Source organism: Bubalus bubalis, chromosome 1 (genome assembly GCF_019923935.1).
Source record: "Bubalus bubalis isolate 160015118507 breed Murrah chromosome 1, NDDB_SH_1, whole genome shotgun sequence".
Classification (NCBI taxonomy): Eukaryota; Metazoa; Chordata; class Mammalia; order Artiodactyla; family Bovidae; genus Bubalus; species Bubalus bubalis.
The window spans coordinates 5742558-5770118 of record NC_059157.1 but is presented as its reverse complement, the minus strand read 5'-3'; the positions used below and the strand labels follow the sequence as shown (position 1 = coordinate 5770118).

The 27561-nt window shown below is 41.6% G+C and overlaps 1 long non-coding RNA gene across 1 annotated transcript; it reads right to left on the bottom strand.

The window, feature by feature from the left end:
- Positions 1–23547, bottom strand: LOC123328264. Its single transcript, XR_006543118.2, has 3 exons — positions 23458–23547; positions 418–447; positions 1–156 (listed from the first exon to the last, which is right to left on the bottom strand). It is a non-coding gene; the product is annotated as an uncharacterized LOC123328264 (long non-coding RNA).
- Positions 23548–27561: the final 4014 nt, after the last annotated feature.

The following is a 27561-nucleotide window of genomic DNA, read 5'->3' as shown; positions in this document are numbered from 1 at the left end:
GCATGACTTGGAGCAAACTCCAGGACATAGTGAAGGACAGGAAAGCCTGGTGTGCTGCAGTCCATGGGGTTGCAAAGAGTCGGACACGACTTAGCGACTGAGCAACAACAAAGTTGAACTTGTAGAAACAGGAAACAGAATGGTGATTTCCAGCGGCTGGGGATGGGGAGAAAGAGGGAGAGATTAGTTAAATGGAGCAAACTCTCAGTTATAATAAGGTCTGAGGATGTAACATAGAACATGGTGACCACAGCTGACAACCCTAAATTCTATTATAACTTTGATGAGAACTGAAGGTGTGTTCTCCTTAAAGAAAATATATATGATGTGATAGATGTGTTAATGAACTCAACGATGGGACTCTTCACAATGTAGACATGTACTGAATCACCATGTTGCATACTTTAAATATCTTACCATCTTTCTGTCAATTATAGCTCCATAAACCTGGAAAAAAGAAGATGAAAAGAGGCCCATTACCAAATCGGATGTAACGGTGGTCAGCTTAACCAGTCATCAGGATAAGTCATCTCACCACACTGGTGAGATGATAATGGCTACATTAACCATGTAGCCATTATCATGGCTTTAACCATGATAATGGCTACAATTAAAAAGCTGCTGCTGCTGCTGCTAAGTCGCTTCAGTCATATCCGACTCTGTGTGACCCCATAGACGGCAGCCCACCAGGCTCCCCTGTCCCTGGGATTCTCCAGGCAAGAACACCGGAGTGGGTTGCCATTTCCTTCTCCAATGCATGAAAGTGAAAAGTGAAAGTGAAGTCGCTCAGTCATATCCGACTCCTAGTGACCCCATGGACTGCAGCCTACCAGGCCCCTCCATCCATGGGATTTTCCAGGCAAGAGTACTAGAGTGGGTTGCCATTGCCTTCTCAAAACATACCAAATGTTGGAGAGAACTTGGGACAATCAGAATTCTCATCCTCAGCTGGAGGGAGCTAAATGAGTAGAACCACTTTGAGAAACCAGAAGTATTCACCTGTGAGCTCTCTATCACCTGGGAATGTTACTCCCAAAAGACATGTGTATATGCAGTCAACAAAAGATAGGTACAAAAATGTTTATAGAAGCACAATTCAAAGTGTGCAAAATCTGCAAAGTGCACAAGTACCCATGAACAGTAAAATGGATATAGAAAATGAGGCATATTCCCCAAACTGGTCATTATGGAGCAATGAGCAGGAACTAACTGCTACTACCTGCAATGGCATGGATGAATTCCACAACTTAATGCTGAGGGAACATCCAGGAGCCAAAGAAAATACACAGTATGATTCCATTCCTATAAAGTTCAAAACCAGGCTCAAGTGATGTACAGTGTTATAAATCAGTGAACTTGAAAGGGGATGCCAAAGCGAGGAGTCATGATATGGGCTTGGGAGTGCTCCAGGGTTCCGTTTCTTGACAGAGTGAGTGTGTTCATGTTCTGAAAATTCATCAGGCTGTACACATGACTTGTGCACTTTTCTGAATGTATATTCCACTTCAGTTACAAAGTCTGCTTGAAGTAACAAATGAGGCCATTTAAAAGTTGGCTTTTTCAGGAAAGTGGATGAAACGAAGCTCTAGCACCAACAAATTTAAGCTCGAATACCAACAAGTTTAACAACAGACAACAGAACCCAGCCTCCTCCAAAAACTTTACCAGCAGAAATCTAAAAAACAGGGGGGTGGGGGGGGGCGGTAAATTGGCAGTTTGGGCTCAGCAGATGTGAACTATTTATATAGAGGATGGGTAAACAATAAGGCCCTACTGTATAGCACAGGGAACTATATTCAACATCCTGTGATAAACCACAATGGAAAAAATATGTTAAAAGAATGTAGAATATATGGATATGTATGTAAAACTGAGTCACTTTGCTGTACAGCAGAAATTGACATAACATTGTAAAGCAACGATACTTCAATTTAAAACTTCAGGGTTTGTTGGGGAAGTACCCAGAGATGCTGCTAAACTTTGTAAACACACAGGACAGTCCCCCGATCACATTTCAATAACAATTGCCTGGCTCCAAACGTCAATAGTGCCACTGGTGATCAATCTTGCGCTACAGTTTGACCTACAAGCCCAAGAAATGGCCCAAAAGAAATATGGAGATAGAGAGTTGTGGGGAAAAAGGAAAAAATCCAGTTCTCATCATTAAAGGAGGTGTGTGTGCTATTGGCAGAGAGCTCCCAAACATACCAGGGCGGGGCTGTACCCACCCCCATTTCTTCAGCCCCCACACTCTACCCACGCTCTTCCCCTCGGGTCTCCGTGGGTCTCCAGATCCCAGAGCAAGTGGGGCATGGAAACAGATGGCTTTGCCTCTCGCCCTCTGCTTGTCCACTCCGCTCTGCGCTCCCTGATGGAACTCAGATCAGTCGAATTACTGTTGCTGTCTTCAGCAGCTTGAGGACAGCTCTTCCTTGATAGAGCAGATATTCCTTACTACAAAAAAAAAAAAAAAGCAGGAAGAAAGAAAGAAAACACTTGAAAAGTCTCCGATCTTCCAGTCCTTGGCAGTGAGTGCTTCTGTTTCATGTCAGAGAATCTGGACTTGGCCTGGAAGCGAAAGGCAGCCAGCCGAGCGTGCCATCAGAATAACTAGGTCAATTTTCAGCTTCTTCTTGGAAGGCGTTCTCCTCCTTCTCTTCCCTCCCTGCTGGGCCCTCAGCCTGTCTGGGCCAGCCACCTTTGTTTCAGATAACTGGCTCTCTCAGCCTATATCTCACAGTCCAAAGGCCCCTGGGATTGAACAAACCGCCCACCTGCTTTGAAACAAAGAACATAGTTCTGCTCCTCCAATTCCGGCATCTGGAATCGGTGACACCCACAGTGTACAGGAACTGGACCGCCTGGAGGAGAGTGAAATCCCACGCATTGCCTGGGGACATTCTGGGCTTCGTCCACTGGCTCCATCACAACACGTCATTGGACCCTGGGAAGTGCCGAGTTCCACACTGTACCCAGGGATGTAGTTTCAGAATTATGTCAGTGGAAAAGACATGATTTATCAGGCTTGCCAAAAAAAAAAAAATAAAACAATAAAGCCAAAAGTCACCCCAAAGAATGAGGTTCAAGGAACCCAAAAAAACCCTAGGAAAAAAACAGATGTGAGGGGAGATTCTTTTCCATCACAACTTCTCAGCACGTGGCATTGAGCTTTTAGATAAGAACATGGTATGAACAGACATCTACCATAGACGCTTTCACAGTTCTTCAACTCTGTGTTTACCCCTGTCTTTCTACCTTAAACCCTGTCCAAGAGACGGAGCTTTTTTCATCTTATATATTCAGAATTCAACAAAAGACCCTCACATCTATTAAGTACCTAATAAAATGGCTCCTCAACCTTGCTTGCACAATTTGTTCCAAGATGACCCCCCAAACATTCGCCCAAAGATGCATCAGCATTCTTTGATCCCATGACTTTAGTTTCAATGCTGACACCCAGAGTGTGTTATCTGTTAGGTCTTCCCTACTTGGGCATTATTTGTTCTTTATCAGCTGGCTGCCACTCATACATCAGCTCAGTTCAGTTCAATTCAGTTGCTCAGTCATGTTTGACCCTTTGCGACCCCATGGATGGCAGCACACCAGGCCTCCCTGTCCATCACCAACTCCCAGAGCCCACCCAAACCCATGTCCATTGAGTCGGTGATGCCATCCAACCATCTCATCCTCTGTTACCCACTTCTCCTCCTGCCTTCAAGCTTTCCCAGCGTCAGGGTCTTTTCCGGTGAGTCAGTTCTTCGCATCAAGTGGCCATAGTAGTTGGCCAGTATTACAAACTCTGTGGGATTTGTGTCTTAATAAATGAGTGGGGGGGTGGGGGGGAGCCCTATTACTTGTTGAAGCCAGAAGATAAATATGCACTTATTAATGACTTCTATGATAACCCTTACTTACATCACAGAAGTCATTAATAAGTGCATATTGATGTTCTATTTACACATCAAAGTAGCACATCATAGCTTGATATGTAAGATCAAGAAATTCTTCCCAAAGAGAAAAATACAGAAAAGCAGGAATAAATCATGATCCTGAGAAAACTCTGGGAGATAGTGAAGGACAGGGAAGCCTGGTGTGCTGCAGTCCATGGGGTCACAAAGAGTCAGACACAATTTAGTGACTGAACAACAACAACATATTTTTTTTAAAAATCATAACTGCACCATCCACAACAACCTCCAAAAGCAAGGATGTTTCTGGACTATAGTAAAATAAATATTTACTCCTAATTGAAGGGCTCAGATGTAAATTACTGACATTAAGAAAAAACTGAAAAATCCTAACAACATGCAGTCTGTCAGGGATGAGTTCATGACTAAATGAGGTGTCAGAGTTTCTCTGTTAGAAGTGAAGGATTGGTGAAGACTTTGAGAGGTTATTTCAAAGGCCTAGAAGGTGAAGGGATGACATGGAATCAAGACAGCAAGTCACCCCAGGGGTTGAACCATTAAGGAGAGTGATAGAGCCTGGTCAGAGCCGAGCAGGGAGAGAGAACAGAGGCAGAGACAGAGACAAAGAAGCCAGGGCACCATGAGTGACAGCCACCAAGTGGGCTCTCCATAAACACAGGGACATTGTCACCAGCTTCTGCCCTCTGCTCTTCTATTAATTAGGATGTTCATCTTGCTTTGTTGGATCCAGAAATATTTGGCACAAAATTAAGCTTTAATAAAGTAATGCTGCTAAGTTGCCTCAGTCGTGTCCGACTCTGTGCGACCCCATAGACGGCAGCCCACCAGGCTCTGCCGTCCCTGGGAGTCTCCAGGCAAGAACACTGGAGTGAGTTGCCATTTCCTTCTCCAATGCATGAAAGTGAAAAGTGAAAGTGAAGTCGCTCAGTCGTGTCTGACTCTTCGCGACCCCATGGACTGCAGTCTGTCAGGCTCCTTCATCCATGGGATTTTCCAGGCAAGAGTACAGGAGTGAGTTGCCATTGCCTTCTCCAAATAAAGTAATACATACTCCAAAATCACTGCAGACAGTAACCGCAGCCATGAAATTAAAAGACAGTTGCTCCTTGGAAGAAAAGCTATGACAAACCCAAACAGCATATTAAAAAGCAGAGACATCACTTTGCCAACAAAGGTCCATCTAGTCAAAGCTATGGTTTTTCTAGTAGTCATGTATGGATGTGAGAGTTGGACTATAAAGAAGGCTGAGAACTGATGCTTTCAAATTGTGGTGCTGGAGAAGACTCTTGAGAGTCCCTTGGACTTCAAGGAGATCAAACCTGTCAATCCTAAAGGCAATCAACCCTGAATATTCATTGGAAGGCCTGATGCTGAAACTGAAGCTCCAATACTTTGGCCACCTGATGTGAAGAGCTGACTCATTGGAAAGACCCTGATGCTGGGAAAGATTGAAGGTGGGAGGAGAAGGGGATGACAGAGGATGAGATGGTTGGATGGCCTCATCAACTCACCCAACATGAGTTCGAACAAGCTCCAGGAGATGGTGAAGGACAGAGAAGCCTGGCATGCTGCAGTCCATGGGGTCACAAAGTCAGACACGACTGAGTGACTGAACAACAACAAGTACACTCAGGATCATAATATTGATCATGACTTCAACAATCATCTTTTTGGAGTAAACCTAAAGTTCTCAGAGTATAAGCAATCAGAAAATTGCTACTAGCAACACACAGTGAAAGCTTTAAGACCTAATTTCTAAAAGATATGATTATAATGAGAAAATTATAGAAATGATTTAAAAATAAATTTCTTCACTCTAATAGACATTTTTAATGACTATATGATGCTAAGTATTAACAAAGGAATATGGAGCCAATGATCAACCAATCTATTGATTTGCCAGTTATCTTCACACAACCAATAGCCAAATGATGACTGTCTTGTACTTTGCCCTCACTTTGTAGCAGGTATATCTGGAGGAAATTATGTGCCAGCAGTTTCTCTGGATGTTTTATGAGAATATTTAATCTTCCTGAGAGAAATATCACCTTCTCTACAGTTGAATAAAGGCAGACTCAGAGGAACTAAGAACTTTCTCAAAATATGTGGCTGCACCAGGTTTTGAGCTCTAATTCTTCTAAATCACGTCTAAAACTGTCAGTATTTCAAAGTCCCAGATTTTGAAATTCCACAGAACAGTAAATTTTTTAAAGCATTTTGAAGGTCAACAAAAGATTGGCAAATTTGTATTTTTCTAAGTAAGAACATTGACACACACAGATACACACACACACCCCTTCACCATCATTTCATAAGAGAATATTTTTAACACCAAAAGAGTGAATAAATGCAGCTTTATTAATAACATATTATATATCCTTATTTTTATTGGCTGTTGTTGTTTAGTCACTAAGTCACATCCAACTCATTGCAACCCCATGGACTCTAGCCTGCCAGGCTCTTCTGGATTTCTCAGGCAAGAATACTGGAGTTCTGGTTGCCATTTAGAATGTCAGGATACTGGTTGCCATTTCCTCCTCCAGGGGATCTCCCTGAGGGATCTCCCTGACCCAGGGATCGAACCCAAGTCTCTTGTAGTAGCAGGTGGATTCTTTACCACTGACCTGCCAAGGAAGCCCTTCAGTTCAGTTCAGTTGCTCAGTCGTGTCCGACTCTTTGCGACCCCATGAATTGCAGCACACCAGGCCTCCCTCAAACTCATGTTCATCGAGTCGGTGATGCCATCCAGCCATCTCATCCTCTGTCGTCCCCTTCTCCTCCTGCCCCCAATCCTTCCAAGCATCAGTGTCTTTTCCAATGAGTCAACTCTTCGCATAAGGTGGCCAAAGTATTGGAGTTTCAGCTTCAGCATCAGTCGTTCCAATGAACACCCAGGACTGATCTCCTTTAGAATGGACTGGTTGGGTCTCCTTGCAGTCCAAGGGACTCTTAAGGGTCTTCTCCAACACCACAGTTCAAAAGCATCGATTCTTCGGTGCTCAGCTTTCTTCACAGTCCAACACTCACACCTGTACATGACTACTGGAAAAACCATAACCTTGACTAGACAGACCTTTGTTGGCAAAGTAATGTCTCTGCTTTTCAATATGCTATCTAGGTTGGTCATAACTTTCCTTCCAAGGAGTAAGAGTCTTTTAATTCCCTTACATTGCTTCAAATGGGTACATTTTGACTAGAATTACAAAAGCTTCAGCTCAGCTGTGAAATTCCAGTGACTTGCACTTGGGAACTGTTGCACAAAACCAGGAAGCCTCTTCAGGTAACAAAGTCTCTCTGCCTGGAACTGGATTGGATCCTAAAAGTTACGGGACCCACTTTGTTGACTTCTGGCTATTTGCATGGATCAGGTATCCAGGAGAACATGGAAAATTATAAATTTATATGGAGCAGAACATATAGATAGCTTCAAGCCAATATGTATATAGGGTACTCACAGCCATTTTAAGAGTAGACAATGCTATTTGTTTGCTACTGTTCTCTACAAATTGTCATTCTTCTAAAAGACATTTCTGTGTCGTAAAATTAAACATCCTTAAAGCTAGGGATAAATTAAGAAACTCCTATGTCTTGCTCAGATTTAGGTATTTACATTAATCTATATAAATTTTGCACAAACTTGAACTACCTGAAAAGGCACATAATTTGTTAGGAAAACCATATGGATGGGTCTGATTTCTCTTCCTTGTTGTTTCACTCACCATCATGACTTCCAGCAAACCATTAAACATTTCTTGGCCTCACTTTCTTACCAGGAAAAGGAGGTACTAAGATCATTGTTCCCCAAGCTTCCTTCCAGCTCCACTAAACTCACTTGCCAATAGCTGAGCTCAGGGCTTGGTTATGAAGGACTGTTTTATTCTTGGAACTTCTCTGGTGGCTCAGCAGTAAAGAATCCATCTGCCAATGCAGGAGATGCAGGTTCAATCCCTGGGTCGGGAAGATCCCCTGGAGAAGGACATGGCAACCCACTCCAGTATTCTTGCCTGGAGAATCCCATGGGCCGAGGAGCCTGGTGGGCTACAGTCCATGGGGTCGCAAAAGATTCAGACACAATGTACCAACTAAACAACAACAGTCAAAAGTGACATCGCTCAGTCGTGTCCAACTCTTTCTGACCCCATGGACTGTAGCCCACTAGGTTCCTCTGCCCATGGGGTTCTCCAGGCAAGAATACTGGAGTGGGTTGCCATGTCCTTCTCCAGGGGATCTTCCCGACCCAGGGATTGAACCCGCGTCTCCAACATTGTAGACAGACGCTTAAAACTGTATTTTACTCTTATTGCTTTTACTTTTCACTTTGCAAGTATATTAGCATTTTCTGAGTACCTTACAAAATTTAGAAAAATTAGCACAAAGTATGAAAAAGAAAAAAATAAATAATAATTCTACCACCCAGAGAAGGCAATGGCACCCCACTCCAGTACTCTTGCCTGGAAAATCCCATGGACGAAAGAGCCTGGTAGGCTGCAGTCCACTGGGTTGCGAAGAGTTGGACTCGACTGAGTGACTCCACTTTCACTTTTATGCACTGGAGAAGGAAATGGCAACCCACTCCAGTGTTCTTGACTGGAGAATCCTAGGGACGGGGGAGCCTGGTGGGCTGCCGTCTATGGGGTCACACAGAGTCAGACACGACTGAAGCCACTTAGCCGCAGCAGCTACCACCCAGAAACAACAATGTTAGCAATATGGTTAATATTTTCCAAGTACATTTTTACATAATTTATAATTTGATATTATATAAAGAATTTTTCCCAATTTAAGCAAACAGTGTGTCTGGTTCCAGGAAAGCTTTGTGTAGGGAAGGTGAGGGTAGATACATTCCTTGATGAAAAATAAGAGTAAACTAAGAAAAGCAAACTAAAACAACGAGATACTGCACGTTTTCCTATATTAGATTAACAAAATAGAGGCTTTCCCCCCATGAGAATATTTATTGCTACAACACACCTTAGAGGAAAGAATTTGACAATTTGTATCTGTAGCCATAAAAGGGGTCAGTAATTATTCTTTTCATAATATCCTAAGGGAAATGATCTGAAGATGCAGAAATGACTTCATTTATAAAGGTGTTCAATGTCACTTTACCTACTCATACTGAAAATTTGATAATAACCTGAGAGTTCCATGTTAGAAGAATGATGAAGTGATCATGGAACATCCCTCGGATGGAATATTATGCTGTTTTAAAAAATGATGTTTACAAGCTTCATTTTAAAAGGTTAAAAAAGGTGTCTGGCTAGTGGCCCTTAAACTATCTTTTTCTCACTGAAATATCTATAATGATGATTCCCAAAAGCCAAAATCCACAGATACATGAATTATAGAAGTTTTAATCTCTTCCAACCAGAGAAAAACTATTCAAGTCTGGCTTAATGATGTAGAAGCCAAGTGGGAAAAAAAGGGCCCTCGCCACTCACTGCTGTCTGCTTTGACTCATGGTGTCTTACTAATCAGAGAAAAGGGCAGATATCCTTCTTCTGCCGTGGACCTCAAAGTAGGTCGCGCCTGACTCTTTTGTGACCCCAAGGACTCTAGCCCGTCAAGTTCCTTGGTCCATGGAATTCTCCAGGCAAGAGTGCTAGAGTGAGTTGCCATTTCCTCCTCCAGGGGATCTCACTGGTGTCTCCTGCATTGGCAGGTGATTCTTTACCACTGAGCCACCAGGGAAGCCTTTTTGGGTCAGTAGCATCAGCATTACTTGAAAACTTGTTAGAAATGCAGATTCTCAAGTCTTACCTCAGATCTATTCAATAACCCTGTGTACGAGACAGCAAAAGAGACACTGATGTATAGAACAGTCTTATGGACTCTGTGGGAGAGGGAGAGGGAGGGAAGATTTGGGAGAATGGCATTGAGACATGTAAAATATCATGTATGAAACGAGTTGCCAGTCCAGGTTCAATGCACGATACTGGATGCTTGGGGCTGGTGCACTGGGACGACCCAGAGGGATGGAATGGGGAGGGAGTAGGGAGGAGGGTTCAGGATGGGGAACACATGTATACCTGTGGCGGATTCATTTTGATACTTGGCAAAACTAATACAATTATGTAAAGTTTAAAAATAAAATAAAATTTAAAAAAAAAATTAAACACTGAGAGTGGTTGCCTGGAATCGCCTGCAGCTGATTCTGATTCCTGAGGCTAAAACTTCAGAGCCCTTGCTCTCCTGCCAGATTCAGATATCACAGGCAGCAAGATTACTCTTTCCCCTCCCCTTTCCCTCATCAACTTTATCTGAAAGATCAGAGATAGCCACTCCTAGAAACTAATGCCAAAGAAGTTCAGAGTATCCGGGAGTGGCCAAGGGCGTCCCCAGGAGCCATGGTCTCCAGGAAGAAAGCGCTCAAGAAAAGCAGAAAGGTAAAAGGTCTTGGCAGTGTAGTCTGTAAATGGTCCTTGCAGCTGGGCTGGAATTTGCTACTTCAGCGGTCGAAGAGCGGGACTATGGGTGAGCAATATTTCCTCACTAACGATGAACAGAAGGCAAGAGTCAAGCCCACAACCAGACAAGCAACAAGGCTACATTTTAGAGCCCAGGGAATTAGAGCCATTGTCTTGTAATAACATTTAATGGAGTATCAGTTCAGTTCAGTTCAGTCGCTCAGTCGTGTCCGACTCTGTGACCCCATGAATCACAGCACACCAGGCCTCCCTGTCCATCACAAACTCCCAGAGTTCACTCAGACTCACGTCCATCGAGTCAGTGATGTCATCCAGCCATCTCATCCTCTGGCTTCCCCTTCTCCTCCTGCCCCCAATCCCTCCCAGCATCAGTCTTTTCCAATGAGTCAACTCTTCGCATGAGGTGGCCAAAGTACTGGAGTTTCAGCTTCAGCATCATTCCCTCCAAAGAAATCCCAGGGCTGATCTCCTTCAGAATGGACTGGTTGGATCTCCTTGCAGTCCAAGGGACTCTCAAGAGTCTTCTCCAACACCACAGTTCAAAAGCATCAATTCTTTGGCGCTCAGCTTTCTTCACAGTCCAACTCTCACATCCATACATGACCACTGGAAAAACCATAGCCTTGACTAGACGAACCTTTGTTGGCAAAGTAATGTCTCTGCTTTTGAATATGCTATGTAGGTTGGTCATAACTTTCCTTCCAAGGAGTAAGCGTCTTTTCATTTCATGGCTGCAGTCACCATCTGCAGTGATTTTGGAGCCCAGAAAAATAAAGTCTGACACTGTTTCCATTGTTTCCCCATCTATTTCCCATGAAGTGATGGGACTGGATGCCATGATCTTCGTTTTCTGAATGTTGAGCTTTAAGCCAACTTTTTCACTCTCCTCTTTCACTTTCATCAAGAGGCTTTTTAGTTCCTCTTCACTCTCTGCAATAAGGGTAGTGTCATCTGCATATCTGAGCTTATTGAGATTTCTCCTGGCAGTCTTGATTCCAGCTTGTGTTTCTTCCAGTCCAGCGTTTCTCATGATGTACTCTGCATATAAGTTAAATAAACAGGGAGACAATATACAGCCTTGACGTCCTCCTTTTCCTATTTGGAACCAGTCTGTTGTTCCATGTCCAGTTCTAACTGTTGCTTCCTGACCTGCATACAGATTTCTCAAGAGGCAGATCAGGTGGTCTGGTATTCCCATCTCTTTCAGAATTTCGCACAGTTCATTGTCATCTACACAGTCAAAGGCTTTGGCATAGTCAATAAAGCAGAAATAGATGTTTTTCTGGAACTCTCTCATTTTTTCCATGATCCAGCAGATGTTGGCAATTTGATCTCTGGTTCCATCTGCATTTTCTAAAATCAGCTTGAACATCAGGAAGTTCACAGTTCATACTGCTGAAGCCTTGCTTGGAGAATTTTGAGCATTACTTTACTAGCATGTGAGATGAGTGCAATTGTGTGGTAGTTTGAGCATTTTTTGGCATTGCCTTTCTTTGGGATTGGAATGAAAACTGACTTTTCCAGTCCTGCGGCCACTGCTGAGTTTTCCAAATTTGCTGGCATATTGAGTGCAGCACTTTCACAGCATCATCTTTCAGGATTTGAAAGAGCTCAACTGGAATTCCATCACCTCCACTAGCTTTGTTCATAGTGATGCTTTCTAAGGCCCATTTGACTTCACATTCCAGGATGTCTGGCTCTAGGTGAGTGATCACACCATCGTGATTATCTTGGTTGTGAAGATCTTTTTTGTACAGTTCTTCTGTGTATTCTTGCCACCTCTTCTTGATATCTTCTGCTTCTGTTAGGTCCATACCATTTCTGTCCTTTATCGAGCCCATCTTTGCATGAAATGTTCCCTTGGTATCTCTAATTTTCTTGAAGAGATCTCTAGTCTTTCCCATTCTGTTGTTTTCCTCTATTTCTTTGCATTGATTGCTGAGGAAGGCTTTCTTATCTCTTCTTTCTATTCTTTGGAACTCTGCATTCAGATGCTTATATCTTTCCTTTTCTCCTTTGCTTTTCGCTTCTCTTCTTTTCACAGCTATTTGTAAGGCTTCCCCAGACAGCCATTTTGCTTTTTTTCATTTCTTTTCCATGGGGATGGTCTTGATCCCTGTCTCCTGTACAATGTCACGAACCTCATTCCGTAGTTCATCAGGCACTCTATGTATCAGATCTAGGCCCTTAAGTCTATTTCTTACTTCCACTGTATAATCATAAGGGATTTGATTTAGGTCATACCTGAATGGTCTAGTGGTTTTCCCTACTTTCTTCATTTAAGTCTGAATTTGGTAATAAGGAGCTCATGATCTGAGCCACAGGCAGCTCCTGGTCTTGTTTTTGTTGACTGTATAGAGCTTCTCGATCTTTGGCTGCAAAGAATATAATCAATCTGATTTCGGTGTTGACCATCTGGTGATATCCATGTGTAGAGTCTTCTCTTGTAAGACTCTTACTCTCGTAAGAGTCTTCTCTTAATGGAGTATAGCCTGTGCATTCCGACTCTTTTGCGACCCCATGATCTGTAGACTGCTAGGCCCCTCTGTCTGTCCAGGTTGCAATTTCCTACTCCAGGGGAATCTTCGTGACCCAGGGACCAAACCCAAGTCTCTTGGGTCTCCTGCATTGCAGGCAGATTCTTTACCACTGCCCCACCTGGGAGGCCCACAATATAATACATCAACTACATATAAACTAACATAGTACATCAACTATACGTCAATTTAAAAAAATATATATCCAATGTAATCAAACATTTGTTAAAACATACCTTTTATAATACAATATCTTTTATTGATTTTAAAACAATATATTTATTATAAGATACTTTCCAAGTATTTATTATAAAATACTTGGAAACTACAGGGGGATTTTGGAGGTACAGCAATGTTAAATTTCTTGACATAGGGTGGTTGCATTAAGGGACTAACTTTTTAAATAATTTTTAAACTAATTATTTTTAAACAATTTTTTAAACTAATTTTTAAATAAGCTGTTTACTAGGGACTACTGTGCTTTATTATACACATATTATTCTGTAACGAAGTTTTTTTTTAGTAAACTGAAATTTAGGACAACTGTATTCTATAATTGTGAATTATAAAAGACTAATTTATTTATAGTTCAGAGAGAAGGAAGAGAAAGTGATAACTCTTGGTAAATTAAACACCATCTCAAAGCTCCTGAAATTGAAGTTCTTATTATTTTATTAAACAAAGATTTATCAATATTAAATATCTCCCTATTTAACCACCTGTAAAGCAGGGGCTAGTATTGTCCCAACTTGGTTGAGAAACCAAGGACTGGATGAGGACGATAACTCACCCAATACAGGGAATGGCAGAACTGAGTTCTAATCCAGGCAATCTGGTTGGGATGCTGAGTGGAAACTTTTTCTTTAGATTATTTTCCATTACAGGGTGTTACAAGGTATTGTACTCTACAGTCAATACTTGTTACTTATCTATTTTATGTACAGTAGTTTTTTTAACATTTATATCTGTTAATCCTATACTCCCAATTTATCCTTCCTCTCCCTCCTTTTCCCTTCGGTAACTTAAGTTTGTTTTCTATGTCTGTGATTCTGTTTCGTATATGAATTTATTTGTATTACTTTTTAGATTCCACGTGTAAGTGATATCCTATGATATTTGTCTTTGTCTGACTTCATTTAGTCTGATCATCTCTAGATCCCTCCATGTGGCTGCAAATGGTATTTATCTCATTCTTTTTTATGATTGAGTAGCATTCCATTGTATGTATGTACCGTATCTTCTTAAACCATCCACCTGTTGGAGGACATTTGGCTTGTTTTCATGTCTGGGTTCTTATAAGCAGTGTTTTTGTGAACACTGGGGTTTGTGTATTTTTTCAAATTAGAATTATTGTTTTTTCCAGATATATATCCATGAGTGGGATTGCTGGGTTATATTTTTAGTTTTTTTGAGGAAGCTCCACACTGTTTTCCATAATGGCTCAGCAATTTACATTCCAAGTCGGGGCTATCTTACTCACTTCGCCAATGGTTCTCAAATGCTTTGGTTAAAGCCTCTTTCTACTTTTAAAAATTATTGAAGGCTTTAAAGAGTTTTGTTCATATGAGCTACATCTATCAATATTTACAGTATTAAATTTAAAGCAAAAATGTTTCACCTAAGAGCACACCATCACACGTTTCACTAGTCCTCAAAACAATGTCATCATACATCACACAGCCTCCAGAAAACTCCACTGTGTACAAGTGAGAGAATCCTAGTTAAAAAGTCAAATAATGTCCTAATAGTATCAAGAAAATAGTTTTCCAAACAGCATTAACATGAAACCAGAGCTGCAATTTGGTCACAGATTGATGATGATGTCGATTTGCAACTGTCCTGGGATTATAAGCAGAAGCCCAAACTGCAGTCTTTGACGTCTCACCCAGAGGCTGCCTGGGACCCTTTCCCATTTGGGACACGGGACTTCCCAGCACTGATTAAGTCTGGATGTTGGTCAAAACCCAATTTGGTGATGTACTCTCTGCTCTATGTCTCTTTTTTCTTAATGCTAGTATGTTGAAAGTAAGCTAGATAATTCTCTAATAAATATCTGTATTATTTATTTGTAAAAAAAAAAAAAAAAGAAAGAAAATAGTTTTCAACTCACATCTCCTAGGGGATGGTCTATACTTTGAGGACCACTGTCCTACATGTCACGCTTGTGTAGTAAGAGAGAGATTCCCCCTGCTGTTTATCATACCCACAATTCAGATATCACAATGTAAAACTAAGCCCAGATTTTTATTAATTCAAGACAGCATCAGGAAATCTGAATTTGCATTCTAATACCATCTCTTGATAGCGAGGTAGCCTTGAGAAAATTATTTCATCTCTCTGAGCCTCTGTTCCTCCAAGGGTACACATTAAATTCTATCGACAGCTACAGGAGCCAGAATTGAATGGCATACAAATAAAGAGAAAATGCCCACCATGTTTCCAACAACAATAGGAGTTTCAGAAATATATGTGGAATTTCTAAATGTCATTTTTCTCCCATGAGGAATGAACAAAGGAAAATAAAACTGAAAGAAAAGGAGCCTTAATCTACTTTCCTTAGCAGTTCCACAACATTAAATGATTCAAATCTATCTGACTGCAATTCTTTCAACTTTTATGCCTGGCCCTGTGTCCCTAGAAGATAAGAGCTCTGAATAACTATTCTTTTGGTCCTTTCACCTTTGCCGAAACTCATCCATCACTCCTACCAGAAAACTTATGCTGCAAAGTCGAGAACCCCAAATGTCTCCAATTATCTCTGGGACTATAATGGAGTTTTCTAAATAAGTCTGCTTCACTTTGTTTTTTCTTAATTTATTTTTAATTGAGGGATAATTACAGTATTGTGTTGGCTTCTGCCATACATCAACATGAATCAGCCATAGGTATACATATGTCCCCTCCCTTCTGAGCCTCCCTGTCACCTCCCAGCCCATCCCACCCCCACTTTATTTTTTAATACATAATGATATGCTCTAGCATCATTAGAAAGACGTATGGATAAGGCAAGGAGATAATGGATGATACCATGGAATCAAATAAGCCATGAAAAATCTTGGGAATCATTTCTTTAAATGAGAGTTTGGCAGACTTTCTCTGTAAAGGACCAGATGGTGAGTTTTTTTGTTTGTTTGTTTGTTTGGGTTTTTTTTTAGATGGTAAGTTTTTAAGCTTTGCAGGCAATATCATTTTACTTACTTACGACTGTGCTGGCTCTCCACTGTTGCACGAAAGCTTTCTCTAATTGCAGCAAGGAAGGGTGCTCTCTAGTTGCAGCGAGCGGGGACTACTGTTCTCTGCGGCGCTCAGGCTCTGGAGCAGAGGCTCAGTAGCTGCGGTGCATGGGCTTAGTTGCCCCATGGCATGTGGAATTTTCCCAGGCCAGGGATAGAACCTGTCCCCTGCGTTAGCAGGTGGATTCTTAACCACTGGGCCACCAGGGAAGTTCAGCCATCCCATTTTTGTTGTAGCTACTCAACTCTGCCATAGTATAAAAATAGCCGTGGAGAAAAGAATCTTTAAAAAAAGAGTAGATATATGTATACATATAACTGGTTCACTTTTCTGTACACCTGAAATTAACACAGCACTATAAATCAACTATACTCCAGAAAAAATTAAATTTAAAAAATAAAATAAAATGGCCTGGATGAACCTAAGCAGATCCTGTCGAGTTTCATTCTGAAATCAGTCTCCTGGAAAATGTCAAGACATTAAACTTACATTCTTTTTAAAATCTCTCATATGCAGGTTTATTTTCTATGCCTGAAGATAGTATATTGTGATTATCTTTGAGCATCTGAATTTCTTTTCTGGGTGTTTACCATTATTCTAATTTCCTTGTTCTAAATCCCATATTAATAACACTTGCAGAATATAAATGAACTATAATGTATATCATACATAAAGATCCTCAGAATATGAAATATGTTGTTATATTAATGTATTTATGTTTTTCCCTTGAGATAAGTCATTTGTAAAGTAGCTTTTGCATTTTTATTGTAGCATAAACACAAATAAATATTTTTAAATTAAAAACATACAAAAAACATTTTTTAATGTCCTGGAAAAATATCCAGGCAGTTGAAATCAAACCAACTTGGGACTCAGATGTTGCAGGGCCTTTCTTCTGGCCCTGAACTAATCAAGGACTTGTTTCTCTTTGACCTAAACACACTACAACTCCACAAGGACAAGGCACTGTGTTTCCATTCATCTTCTAGTTTTATCACAGCTGTGCCATGCCTGTCAGCAAAACTCCAAGCTGTCAGCATTTTCATTATAATGCTAGCATCTCAGGAGGTTATAAATCTGCCTAAGAAAGCCTGAGCTAAAGCTTGGCATGAGAGCTTCAAGACCACGAATTTTCTCAAGGATGAGCAAGCTGGCTCAACAAAAAGTAAGCTCATACTGAAAGCCAAACCAAAAAAGTCTTTCTTTAGGGTTCAGGACAAGTTTTGGTTGTGAAGATTCTCAGATAATTGAATTTAACCAGCATTTCTTGGGTTTCTACCAGAGGTAGCCTCTATTAATATTTTGTCTGCCCCACTTTATTTCCCTCTGAGAACCCCTTCCCCTTACTGATGTCAGTCTCTCATGGAGCTGTCAATCAGGGGGCTTGCCTTGCCCACCCCCGGGGGCAGTTCACATGCCCCACGTGAGCCAATTAGATTATGTCATCTCTGTAGGCACAGAAGGGCTCCAAGGACACTTTGGGACTGTCCTCATTTCAAGCTTGCTACAGTTTCTGGGATCAGGGGAACCTCCCTCCTTCTTTGCTCTGTACAAAGTAGCCATGTGGACCTTGAGCTTCTGGGTGGGATGAATTTGAGGGACCACGGAGCATCCCGTTGGTGATATTCAACAGGCAGCTGGATCGGATGCCGCCATGGACTTGGGAGTCATTAGTGAGCTTCAAACAACAGTTTGGAGAAACTCGTGGGATCCTTCAGTTCTTTGGAACAATGTTTAAGAGGACTAAGAACGCAACGAGAAAGGAAAAGGTAAAAACAACTAGTGCTCTTACTACGTGCTGCGTCCTGGGAAGTGCTCTTGATAGAAACACACATGAGAATGGTGTACAGTATGGACACATACCTGCGTGTACATGTGCTCAGGCATGTCCAGTTCTTTTGCAACCCCATGGACTGTAACCTGCCGAGCTCCTCTGTCCATGGGATTCTCCAGGCAAGAATACTGGAGTGGGTTGCCTTTCCCTTCTTCTGGGGATCTTCCCTACCCAGGAATCAAACCAGCATCTCCTATGTCCCCTGCAGTGGCAGGCGGATTCTTTACCACTGAGCCATATGGGAAGCCCCACAGTACCCATAAGCAGATGCAAATTCAATGTACATATTAGCTGGGGACTCCTGATCCCTTGAGATTTAGGTAACATGACATTCAATCCCTTCACCATGACTCATAGAAATCCAAAGTCCTCCTGAAAGCTTCCATGGAGTCCCAGGGGCTAACCTTCTCTAGTCACCACTCTTTCCAGGTCCTGCTTCCACATAATGTTTCCTTCTCTTTTTTTTCAGCCACTAGTAACTTTACTGGTTAGAATAATTTAAGATAACTTTTTTGCTCATTATGATTAAAAATAATATTACTGTTATTGTTAAAAATATAACTAACATTTGTCTAATTCCTATTATATACAAGCATTGTTTTTAAGTTTCTGCATGTAAAAGCTCATTTACTTGTCACAGTGATATTTTGGTATGTCTATTATCCCCTTTTTAAAGATTTCAAAACTAAAACTCAGGAAGTAGTAACTCACTCACAGTCACACAGCTCAGAACCTGGAAGATGAACTGAGACCTTTGTTACCAAAGCCCAAGTCTTTCTGACCCAGGGATCAAACCAGCATCCCTTGTATCTCCTGCATTGGCAGGCGGATCCCTTACCACTAGTGCCACATAGGAAGCCCATGGATGTATATGAAGTGAAAGTGTTAGTCCTTCAGTCGTGTCTGACTCTTAGCCACCCCATGAAGTGTAGCCCGCCATGGAATTATTCAGCCAAGAATACTGCAGGCAGATTCTTTACTGTCTGAGCCACCAGTATATATAATGGATTATTCAGTTCAGTTCAATTCAGTTCAGCCGCTCAGTCGTGTCCAACTCTTTATGACCCCGTGAATTGCAGCACGCCAGGCCTCCCTGTCCATCACCAACTCCCGGAGTTCACTCAAACTCATGTCCATCAAATCAGTGATGCCATCAGCTTTCACATCATTCCTTCCAAAGAAATCCCAAGGCTGATCTCCTTCAGAATGGACTGGTTGGATCTCCTTGCAGTCCATGGGACTCTCAAGAGACTTCTCCAACACCACAGTTCAAAAGCATCAATTCTTTGGCGCTTAGCTTTCTTCACAGTCCAACTCTCACATCCATACATGACCACAGGAAAAACCGTAGCCTTGACTAGATGAACCTTTGTTGGCAAAGTAATGTCTCTGCTTTTCAATATGCTATGTAGGTTGGTCATAACTTTCCTTCCAAGGAGTAAGCGTCTTTTAATTTCATGGCTGCAGTCACCATCTGCAGTGATTTTGGAGCCCCCCAAAAATAAAGTCTGACACTGTTTCCATTGTTTCCCCATCTATTTCATGAAGTGATGGGAACAGAAGCCATGATCTTCATTTTCTGAATGTTGAGCTTTAAGCCAACTTTTCACTCTCCTCTTTCACCTTCATCAAGAGGCTTTTTAGTTCCTCTTCACTTTCTGCCATGAGGGTGGTGTCATCTGCATATCTGAGGTGATTGAGATTTCTCCCGGCAATCTTGATTCCAGCTTGTTCTTCTTCCAGCCCAGCGTTTCTCATGATGTACTCTGCATATAAGTTAAATAAGCAGGGTGACAATATACAGCCTTGACGTCCTCCTTTTCCTATTTGGAACCAGTCTGCTGTTCCATGTCCAGTTCTAACTGTTGCTTCCTGACCTGCATACAAATTTCTCAAGAGGCAGGTCAGGTAGTCTGGTATTCCCATCTCTGTCAGAATTTCCCACAGTTTATTGTGATCCACACAGTCAAAGGCTTTGGCACAGTCAATAAAGCAGAAATAGATGTTTTTCTGGAACTCTCTTGCTGTTTCCATGATCCAGCAGATGTTGGCAATTTGGTCTCTGGTTCCTCTGCCTTTTCTAAAACCAGCTTGAACATCTGGAAGTTCACGGTTCACGTATTGCTGAAGCCTGGCTTGGAGAATTTTGAGCATTACTTTACTAGCGTGTGAGATGAGTGCAATTGTGCGGTAGTTGGAGCATTCTTTGGCATTGCCTTTCTTTGGGATTGGAATGAAAACTGGCCTTTTCCAGTCCTGTGGCCACTGCTGAGTAATGGATTATTACTCAGTGATAAAAAATGAAATAATGCCATTTGGAGCAAAATGGGTGGACCTAGAGATTATCATACTAAGTGAAGTAAGTCATACAGAGAAAGACAAATAGCATATGATATCACTTATGTGCGGAATCTAAAATATAACAAAAGGAATTCCTCAGTGGTCCAGGGGGTAGGGCTCTATGCTCTCACTGCTGAGGGCCCAGGTTCAATTCCTGGTGAGGGAACTAAAATCCCACAAGCCTTGTGGTATAGCAAACGCACACACAAATGAACATATCTATGAAACAAAAACAAACTCACAGACATAGGCAACAGACTTGTGGTTGCCAAGGAGGAGAAGGTGGGGGAGGGAAGGAGAGTTTGGGATCAGCAGATGTAAGCTATTATGTACAGAATGGATAAACAATATCTTACTGTGTAGCACAGGGAACTATATCCAATAGCCTGTGATAAACCATAATGGAAAAGAAAAAGAATGTGTATATATATATATATATATATATATATATACACACACACACACACACACACACACACACACACATATATGTATGGCTGAGTCACTTTGGTATACAGCAGAAATAAACATAACATTATAAACCAACTACACTTCAATAAAAATTTTTAAAAGGTCATTTTCTAAGTTTTCATAAAACAAGTTCCAAAATAAAGTGTGTCCAAAAAAAAAATCACTCCACTGTGATCACAGCTTTATTCTAAGAATTTTGCAAGCCATATCACAAATGTCCAATTTATTCATTATTTCTACGAGCAAAATACAGCATGCAAAATATTCCCAAACTTGCAAGGCCACACTTAGAAACTCTTACAAGACAAGATTTCCAAATATATTATTTATCCTGACAGTTCATCCCTTTTCAATACAGCAAACTCTCCCGATCAGAATTTCCAGTCTCATATAGACATCCTCAGACTCAAGCACCACAGATATCACTTTATTAAGTGAACTGTCTTCCATGATCCTTTTTCCAACCTGAAAAAATTAAAAAATGCTGTGCACACACTTGTCAACCACTATTTAAGAACCAAATCAATGCAGATGGTGATTGAAGCCATGAAATTAAAAGACACTTACTTCTTGGAAGGAAAGTTATGACCAACCTAGATAGCATATTAAAAAGCAGAGATATTACTTTGCCAACAAAGGTCCATCTAGTCAAGGCTATGGTTTTTCTAGTGGTCATGTATGGATACGAGAGTTGGACTGTGAAGAAAGCTGAGCACCGAAGAATTGATGCTTTTGAACTGTGGTGTTGGAGAAGATTCTTGAGAGTCCCTTGGACTACAAGGAGGTCCAACCAGTCCATTCTGAAGGAGATCAGCCCTGGGTGTTCATTGGAAGGAATGATGCTAAAGCTGAAACTCCAATACTTTGGCCACCTCATGTGAAGAGTTGACTCATTGCAAAAGACCCTGATGCTGGGAGGGATTGGGGGCAGGAGGAGAAGAGGACGACAGAGGATGAGATGGCTGGATGGCATCACCGACTCGATGGACATGAGTTTGAGTGAACTCCAGGAGTTGGTGATAGACAGGGAGGACCAGCGTGCTGCGATTCATGGGGTTGCAAAGAGTCAGACACGACTGAGTGACTGAACTGAACTGATTTAAGAGCCTAGTATGTGCTTAGCAATGTAAAAGATACTGGAGATTTGAGGATGAAGAGAATATGCTTGCATATCACCAGGGATTTACTGTTTAGTATGGAAAATGGGTTATAAACAGGAGTCTATATAGCCTGCTGCTTAAGCAGTGCTCCAAACAAGTCTTTATAAAAGAAGAACTCTGAAGATGTCAGGGGAGTCTTGCAAGTTTGGGAATATTTTGCATGCTGTGTTTTGCTCGTAGAAATAATGAGTAAATGGACTCAGCAGACTCCAGGTCCTCAGTCTGTACTCGGCGCTCTGATGGGCAGCATGAAGGCTACAAGAGAAATAAAATGTTCTATATTCGTCCTTGGTGAGTACATCAACCCCATTCATAGAGCTCTAATGTGCTCTGCAAGGCCGTGTGTGTGAGTGTCGCAAGTCAGTTAAAAGAGATATTAATGATGCCAAAGACGAGGTAAGCTTCCTGGGGGAGGTCAGGTCTGTAGCGGGACCTTGAAGACTTGTTTTGACTTGGATAGGATTTGTGCGTGAAACAACCGGCTTTTCAGACAGAGGAAAGAAATAGAGTGAAAGAAATCAGATGAAAGACAGTCAGGATGTGCCTGAAAACAGTCAGTAGATTAATCTTTCTGGAGTGAAAGGAATTAGTAGATTTTAATGGAGGAGAGTATGAGAGCAGCTGGAGTCAAACCCTAGGAGCGGAGCAGATGAGGTAAGATTTAATGAGAATACTTTCTTTAATGAACTGTTCCATGCCTCGTGGGAGACTTCTGTAATTCCAAATTAGGATAACCTTTAATGTAAAACATTTATATTAAGGGAACATATCACCTCTGCAGACGGCAGAGCGTCAAAATTTCCTGTTTTTCAGTATTTGGGAGACACAAATATGAATAGTTCAACACTGTTCTTCCTTTCCTAGTGAAAGTGCTAGTCGCTCAGTCGTGTCTAATTCTTTGCGACCCCGTGGACGGTAGCCCACCAGGCTCCTCTGTCCGTGGGATTCTTCAGGCAAGAATATTGGAGTGGGTTGCCATCCCTTCTCCAGGGGATCTTCCTGACTCAGGGATCAAACCCAGGTCTCCTGCATTGCAAGCAGATTCTTCACAGTCTGGGCCACCAGGGAAGCCCTCGTAAAGATTATTTGTATATGTTGGGCATTTTAAACAATATTGGGAAATATTTTTACCTTTCCTCTAGAAATATTAAAGAAAATCAGAATCCTAGAATCCTAAAAGGGATCTTATTAATAACATTTATTAGTGATGCTCTTATACACTTAAAATTAGCAGCCCAAAGCCTAAAATCTTCAAATGGCCTTCTTTCAATTAATTGGCACTCCAAGATTTATAATTTTATATTTCACTGGATGCTAATTTAGTTTCCATGTTATTTTGAAATCCGAGCAATTATGTTTAAAGACACCTTTTTAAATCAAATAAATTGCATCAAACCTGATGTAACAGTATGAAAAAAGATTGTATGCATATAAATTAAGGGACTGTTGGAGCCTTATGAGGAAAGAGATGATTTGATACAAGCAGAGACCCCTCTGATTCCTAAACACCTGTGGATTTCTAACCTGTGCATATTCTTTACTTTGAAGAGTTAGACAGCATGGTGGCTGGCCTGGGTTCTGTCTTGAATGGTCTCACTTTGATCCTCTGGGTTCCTGAAGTCAATATGAAATTGAAAATCAGTTAGACACATCCTAAGAAGGGTACAAGTAAAATCTCCCCAAATTTATGATGCTGTTTTCTAAATGAGGTCTCCACGTGGAAATCTATCATAGTTCTCCTGAAACTGCTTATATAATATTTCCCCCTTTCTGTTCTCATAAGAACAACTTGCCTTTTTTTTTTTTTTAAGAAATTTGACGGGGTTTTAGTTTGTTTTTAAAACTTATTTTTACTACAGATCTGATCGCCTTCTAAGGAGATGCCAGTTGACTGTCCTGTCCTCCTCAGCTTGTCCTGCTGGACATGACAGTTGGTGTCTCCAGTGAAACGTACCCCTTTTACATGATCCACAACCCTCTGGACTCTAAATGACCTAGTTAAAAATTAGACTTTTTTTTTTTCTTTACAAGCAAAACTGTACATATGAACTGGGGCCCCCCAAACAAATCCCTTCAGAATGCTGTTTTTTCTTAGTTCTACCAGTTCAATCAAAATGCCAACAGAAGTAAACCATGTAACGTGCATGAATGAAAGATTGCTCGTACTGTTAAAAAAAAAAAAAAAAAAAAAAAAAAAAAAAAAACAGGGAAAATTCAACAAGGAATGGCAAAGGTGAGAGTCCAGGCATGAGAGGAAAGGAGGAACCAGGAGGCCTGTGCAGAAGTCTTTTTCACGCCCCTCCTAACAGAGCAGCTGCTGCTGAGCTCTGGCTTAGCGCCTCCTTGCAAGCATGTTCAGCATTTCTAGATACTCTCATTTTTCAAGAGATGATATCGGTCAGATTTTTATATAAAAATCTCTCAATTTTTAAATTCTGGCAATCACATCATTGTTGCTGCCCAATAGCCATTCCTGATCCACCTAACCATTTCCCTCTTGCCTTTGTAAAGGCTGAAAAACAAAGGAACTCACTTTCCAGACTCCCTGCTTTTAAAAATGGCCACATGATCCAGGTCTGGATCTGGCGAACTGGGCTTTGAGTTGTAAAGAAATATTTTCTGGAAAGATTTTTTTTTTTTCCCTCCCTGATAAAGGAGGAGAGGGACATGAGAAGAAATCACACTCAGCATCCTGGCAATTGCTCAGTGTGTTTCCCTTCATTAAAATCACTTCTGTGGGGTTTCCATGGTGGCTCAGTGGTAAAGAATCCTCCTGCCAATGCAGGAGACACAGGTTCAAGCCCTGGGCCAGGAAGATCTCACATGCTGCAGAGCAACTAAGCCCGAGCACCGCAACTACTGAGCCCTAGAGCCCAGGCTCCACAACAGTAGGAGCCGCCTCAATGAGAAGCCCTTCGACTACAACCAGAGAGTAGTCCCCACGCTCTGCAGGGAGAGAAAGGCCCTCGCAGCAACGAAGACCCAGCACAGCTTAAATAAAATAAATAAATGCTTTAAAAAAAGAAAAAACCACCTGTGGGGTATGCTGTGCGGGCTGGTGGTCATTTTGCAACCGTAGTAGGAAAGACAAAAGAATGATGGAAACTGAGAATATGGTCACCTCTGATCAGTTTGGTCGATTATGGTCAACTTAGAATTCTGCATTAGTGATAACAAAATGTCATAGGTGGCTCAACAAGAAATTTATTTCTTATAGTTCTGGCAGTTTGAAAGTCCAAGATCAAGGGGCCAGCTAGGCAGGCTTCATTCTGAGGGCTCTTCTCTGGGCTCGAGGATGGCCGTCATCCTACCGTGTATTCACATAACTTCTTTTTTGTTCTCACTCCAGCAGAGAGAGACAATGAACTCTCTGATGTCTCTTCTCATTAGGGCACTAATCCCATCACGAGGCCCCATCCTCACAAACTCCTCTAAACCTAATTACCTCTCAAACATTCCATCTCCAGGTACCATCAGACTTGGGGTGAGGGCTTCACAAGATGGATTTTGAAGAGACACACTCAGTCCGGAACAAGGTCTGATGTGGTTGAACCCCTGACAGGACTCTAGAAACATCTACCTCTACCTTTTGTTATATGAGATAACAAAATGCACTTATTATTTAAGCCACTATTAAGTAGCTGGTTGGTAAAGTCAACCAAAAAATATCCCTAACCAATATAAAATAATTTTTAGCTCAACACTGTACAGAATTTGTTTATAATCTCTCATCCTCACAACACAAGAATTCCTAGCTATGAATCAGGATTGCTAAAGATTCAAAGTCTGATATCCTCCAAAAAGCTCCATCACTTAGGGTGAGTACCATCTGCTTAGAACACTTTTGGTCACTGTGTTATGGGTGGTAATTATAAGCTGTTGGACAGTGAGTTCCTTTGTGTCACTTCCTCTGGGAAGGAGCCGTGAGTCACAGGGAGTGGAGACTCTTTCATCGCGATGTCCAGTTTACATGCTGGTGCTATAGCTCGGGGTGAAAAGAGCGAAACCCTGTGAGAATCTAATGAAAGATCTGTAACTTCACCTCAGGAAAAAATGCACTTACAAATATCACAGTAAGGTCAACGTATACTTCCACGAGTTTCACGGACTTACTCCTCTCCCCAAATCATTTCTTGGGTATCAAGTGAAAAACACTGACTCAAGCCCTAGGCAGAAGGAAATTTATTAAAGTCACACCTGGAAAACAGTGGCCAGGGACTACAAGAAAATCAGACGTAAACTGCTGGAGAATGGAGGATGATCATCTCTGTAAAGAAATGGAGCTACGGCCATTTGAGATGAATTCCATGTGAGTTGGTACCACAACCATGGAGAACAGTATGGAGGCTCCTTGTAATAGAGTTACCGTATGATCCACCAAACCCACTCTTGCCATATATCCTGACAAAACCATAATTCAAAGAGATACATGCACGTAATGTTCATAGCAGCCAAGCCATGAAAGCAACCTAACCGTCCATCGACAGGTGAATGAATAAAGATGTGGTACACACATACAGTGGTATACTACTCACCCACTAAAAAGAATGAAATAGTGCCATTTGCAGCATCGTAGATGAACCTAGAGATTATCACACTAAGTAAGTCAGGCAGAGAAAGACAACATGCTGTCACATATGTAGAATCTAAAAAATGACACAGATGAACTTGTTTACAAAACAGAAACAGAGTCACGGATTTAGAGAATAAATTTATGGTCATCAGGGGGGAAGGGTTGGGAGAGGGATAGAGTAGAAGTTTAGGTTTCACATATACTCACCACTATATATAAAATAGATAACCAGCAAGGACCTCCTGTATAGCACAGGGAACTATGCACAATATTTTGTGATAGCCTAAATGGGAAAAGCATTTGAAAAAGAATAGATGCATAAAAAAAGAATAGATGCATGTATATGCATAACTGAATCACTTTGCTGTACACCTGCAATGAACACATAATAAATCAAGTATACTCCAATATAAAATAAAAACTGGATTTAAAAAAAAAAAAGAAAGAATGGCACTTTGGCCATTTGAGATGAACACCATGCCTGGGCTGCTCGGGGTCTGGAAGCCACAGACCTTCCGTGAGAAGCTTTGGACACGAGAACAGCCTCCAAAAGGCAAACCTTACGTTACTTCACCCTCCACCTGGATCGTAAGTATAATATCCAGCACACCTCAGCAGAAATAAGCCAACATGAGATGGCCTCCAGCAAGGAGGTGAAGGGAGGCGGCTCCTGGCTTTCCTCAATCCAGGCCCCAGACTTTTGACACAGTAATCCCTGGGCCATGCATCCATAGGCCTCTATCTGGAAGGAGTCTTCAACACAAGCTTCTTTTTTTCCTTAATGATTTTATTTATTTATTTTTATTTTGGGCTGCGCTGGGTTTTCCTTGCTGCATGGGCTTTTCTCTCGTTGCAACGGGTGGGGCTTCTCTTCACGGTGGTGTGCAGGCTTCTCACTGCGGCGGCTTCTCTTGTTGCAGAGCACGGGCTCTGAGCGCTGGCTCAGTACTTGTTGCACAGGGGTTTAGTTGCTCCATGGCATGTGTGATCTTCCCAGACCCTGGGATCGAATCCGTGTCTCCTGCATTGGCGGGCAGATTCTTATGCACTGTGCC